Here is a 4,704-nt window from a genome sequence, read left to right on the forward strand (position 1 = left end):
TTTTCAATATATTATTCAATAATTCTTCAACTTGACCAACAGTTTGTTCCCTAAAAACACAACCAGCACAACTATGTAGGAAATACCTAGAAGCATCGGTTAGTCCATTATAGAAGATATCAAGTATTTCATTTTTCTTAAGAGGATGATCAGGCAAAGCATTAAGTAATTGGCAAAGCCTCCCCAAGCTTGTGGGAGACTCTCTTATTTAATTTGAACAAAGTTAAATGTTTCCTGTAAAGCAGCTTGTTTCTTATGGGCAGGGAAATATTTTTTAGAGAAGTAATAAATCATATCCTGTGGACTACGCACACAACCAGGAGCAAGAGTATTGTATCAAGCTTTAGCATCACCCTTTAATGAGAACGGAAATAATTTGAGAATAAAGTAATAGCGAGTTTGCTCATCATGAGTAAAAAGGGTGGCTATGTCATTCAACTTAGTAAGATGTGCCACAACAGTTTCAGTTTCATAACCATGGAAAGGATCAGATTCAACCAAAGTAATTAACTCTGGGTCGACAAAGAATTCATAATATTTATTATCAATAAAAATAGATGAAGTAGCAAACTTGGGATCATATTTCATTCTAGCATTCAGAGATTGTTCTTTATACCACTACTAGAAATCCACATTTTACCTAGGGCCATATACCATAGGTGAAATGCAAAAAACCATAGGGAAAGACTTTACCTAGAGCTTGCCCTAGGTAAAGAACCCTAGGTGTAGTATAGTCGGGAAAGAGCTCTTTCCCTGAGTGCATGAGGCAAGCTCTAGCGAAACCATCTTTACCTAGGGGCACAAACCCTAGGGAAAGATTGTGGGGTCCATCTAAATTATGCCACACCACAACTTTCCCTAGAGCTCTTTCCCTACCAAATGTTTGAACAATACCCTAGGGATACATCATATTCATACCTTTCATGTACAAATATGCAATTTGAATATAAATTCAAATTAAAATTCATATATACCATAATTCAAATAATTAAATTCAAAGCAATATTTCAAATTTATAAATCACATCCAAAATTCATCATACACATCAAATTCATAATGAATGAACACATACATCAGATAGATGGTCAACTTAAAGCCAAATTCAAAAAATATAGCTATAGCTGAAGTTAGTTATTGCAAGTAGAACACCTTGACCAATATGTACAAGCAATGTTGGTCACGCTGAGTATCAAAAAAACTTGTTACAACATGCTATCTATACATGCACCCAAAATCATTAACTATCAAGGGGTTGCCTTCCCAAGAGAGATAGAGCCGAGTGAGTTAATTCCAGATGCATTATCAATAAAAATCCAACCATCCCTGCAACACCTGCGTCAGGCTCCAGATTCAAATCTTGGGGAGAAGCATCCAAAGTGACATTATGGTCCTGAAATTATGCTGACAAGCAGTTTAGCACATAGTTATGAGGCTTGAATATTCTGGTAGAATTTTGGTAGCATAATCATAATTTGCACAATATGGACAGGAGAATGTAATCCCTCCCCACAGCCCACATAGCCCTGGCAATGAAAATATATGATCATGCTTCGCACGGAAGCAGCAGAACCATACATATCACCACATTACGCTTTGCACATCACAGAAGCATGCATTTGAACATCAGAATTGCAGGAACATACAAATTTTGTATAATCCAAAGTTATTTTCAGAAAACTTACATGATCTGCATGTTCCTGAGCACACAAATTTAGTGGTTCTTGGCTCGTTTCAAGGATCTGCAAGATAAGGGCCCGGTTGTGAAAACATACATGGGCATGCTCATGTAAATCAACTTGTACATTAGTCGTGTCTCAAATAGATTAAAATACATACATGGCCAGTTAAGCGATGTGTTCCGTATACACTACTTAGATCATGCTTACTCTGTTCTACAGGAAAAACGAAGCAAAGGAAAGGATAGCTCTATGGATTAGTGTTCCCCTAGTTCTGTAAAGTTTCACCTGAATTTGAGCTGCAGAAAATAGCACAAAAGAGACTATGCAATCAAAATATACTAAATCTATTGATATGGTATTCATAGCTCCCAATTACAATAACAAAGGTAAAATAATTTGCTAATACTCCATTAGATGTTGATTTTATGCATGGAGACGAATTTAAGCAAACCATCACTCTAAAATCTATAACTGGCAGAAGCAAAATGGTCTTACATCCGTGCAAGAGCTCCCCCCTATGAGACGCATATACATATATTGGTGAATCTGCATCCCAAGTTGATGTTGCTTCTCCAAGCTAGAAAACAACAATGTAATCTCTAAACAATCCTTGGTACCTTTAAATCACGAAAACATTCAGTCAGGAAATATGTTTTAAGTTAACAAAAAGGTAGTGCAGCTGTGCAAGAGAGACAACTACCAAGGATATCATTCCAAGTCATAGCAACTGAGAACTTAAAACTGAAATGGGATCATTAGAAGGAAGATTGTTCCAGCAACCATCACAATTTCCCTGAAAAGAGAGGACAAAAGAGTACCTATCAACAACTTTGGTTGCTTTGCCCACACAAACAATCAACAATCTAGTTGCCATAGTATCCAGGGCACTAGCATGCAATGGCGGAGCTTCATGGGGGCAAACCTGGGCGGTCACCGCCCAGCGAAAAGGAATTTTTTTAGTACTAGGTAGTAGTACTGCACACTACAACCAATACGGCAGTTAACACATCCTTCTCGCGCTCTGCATCGGAGAAAAACAAGCAGCGACCCAATACTGTAGTGTGTCTTATGCTCTTTTGTCTAGCGTGGACTTTGCGACCGGCGACGCGTGAGCGGGGGTCAGGGAACCGGGACACAGACAACTAGAGCTTGCCGGCGTTGGGGCCAGATGCCTGAGGCTGGTGCTTAGAGCTCCTGGGCTCCTCTAGTCACGGTGGTGCTTAGTCATCAGGCCACTGCCAGCATTGCGTAAAAGTGAGGTTGTGAGCAGCAAGAGCAGTCTAGCCTGGAATTTAATCCTGCTATACTGGAGTCCAACTCTTATGATTACACCTTTTCAGTGTAGATTCTTGCATGTTTCATCTTAACTAGTTGTAGTTCTAATTAAAAATTGTTTTTAGAGATGTAATGGTTAAAAGAAAGACCATTGATTTTACATTTTCTACAACAAGTGTCGAGCGTGTATTTTCTACTCTGAAGATTAATAAGACAATGCTACATAGTAATATGTTGGAAGATGATTTACTATCCAGTAGCTTGTGTTAAGCACAGAGAGTAAAATCACAGCCATGAATTTCTTATGCAATTTAGGAGCGGAAAGAAACAAAGAGTTGATCTTTAGTGATTAACTCAATACTCCATATTTAATTAGTATTTTGGTTCAGTTTCATTTGTTACAAAGTAGCTTATATATAATTAATGTCAGAAATGTATTTTGTAATCTAATGTGGATAAGATCAATGTAATTATCTATGTTCTCAATATTCTGCAAAATCTAACTTGTTTAAGTGGACGGCGTTCATGAGCGTCTGCAGAAGGAAAAAAATAAACTAACATGGTTGTTAAAGTAACAAAGATAGTGTAATTTTTGCTTCGCGGATATGCAGACGTTGTCCGCTTGCATCCCTTACAGAGATATGATTTTTTATTTGATTATATTTTTCTTTGCCCCTCCTTAGATTTCTTTCAAGCTCTGCCACTACGAGCATGGCCAACCTGCATCCTAGATACCATATATCTGTCTTTAAATCTGAACTTGAACTAAAAAGATTTACCTGCTAGATCTCTTAGGTGAAAGTGCTACTTTTAAGTTCTGGATCTGGACAAAACGTGCAAGCTGAAACACCTAAATTGATAGACATGTACTACTAAACCTGCAGAAGCGGACGTGCAAAGGGCAAACTGATATTCTACCACAACGGCAAGCTAACCGAAAGCAGCAGTCAGGTAATCTATGCATAATTTCTTAACAAGCAAATCACAGAGACGAGCATCGCTTGCTTTATCTGCACACCGAACACATCAGAACATATAAATCTACCTAAACCAGAGTTTGAGAGACAGGGAGAGAACCTTTGGAGAGAAGTCGAGGTGGTGGATGCGATCTTGATCTAGCGGTGAGGTGGATGCCGTTGTCCTCGCCGTACTGCTCGAGGTGCAGGAGAGGGGGCCATCGGGGAGGAGCTCATCGGGAACAACCGCGTCGAGGAGGAGATCGAGGTCGACGTGGCGTTGCGGAGGCGACGGTGGTGGCGGCAGTCAGATCCGTGGCAGAGAAGGGAAAGAAGAGACGACGCGGCGGATCAGGGCCGGTAGGGGCGCGGCGGGGTGGTGGCGCGCGGCGGGCCATGGCGATGTGGGAGAGGAAGATTGCGGACAGAAGAGTGGGGGAGATTTTCTCCGGCGGCGTCGAACGCTTTGAGGCACGGGTGAAGGAGACCTAATTTAGTCGAAATTTTTGGCACTGCGCGCCCTTCTCCCTTCGCTATCTCACTGCAGAATGGGTCCTGGGGGGATAAAAGGCGCGCGCGTCGACGCGGGATGCCATCTCTTCGTGTTTTTTCGGAGTGGATGGTATGCACGTGGCACCGGGACTTAGGAAATTTTATTTTCCAGTTTTTTTTTCAACAGAAATGTCTTTCCCTAGAGTGGTACTGTTCATTACTTTTCTTTCCCTTAAGGAGATTAATAAGCTCTAGGTGAAGGCCTTGGCCCTAGGTAAATCATGGATTTCTAGTAGTGTACT

The 4,704-nt window shown here is 40.6% G+C and overlaps 1 long non-coding RNA gene across 4 annotated transcripts; it reads right to left on the reverse strand.

The window, feature by feature from the left end:
* Positions 1-1,032: 1,032 nt before the first annotated feature.
* LOC125554926 lies at positions 1,033-4,458 on the reverse strand. Of its 4 annotated transcripts, XR_007304472.1 has the most exons (5): positions 4,032-4,458; positions 2,380-2,472; positions 2,175-2,296; positions 1,683-1,739; positions 1,033-1,390 (listed from the first exon to the last, which is right to left on the reverse strand). It is a non-coding gene; the product is annotated as an uncharacterized LOC125554926 (long non-coding RNA). The 4 variants fall into 4 exon arrangements; XR_007304469.1 differs by lacking the exon at positions 2,380-2,472; XR_007304470.1 differs by having other exon boundaries at positions 2,380-4,458.
* Positions 4,459-4,704: the final 246 nt, after the last annotated feature.

The sequence above is a fragment of the Triticum urartu genome, chromosome 1, assembly GCF_003073215.2.
Source record: "Triticum urartu cultivar G1812 chromosome 1, Tu2.1, whole genome shotgun sequence".
NCBI classification, from domain to species: domain Eukaryota; kingdom Viridiplantae; phylum Streptophyta; class Magnoliopsida; order Poales; family Poaceae; genus Triticum; species Triticum urartu.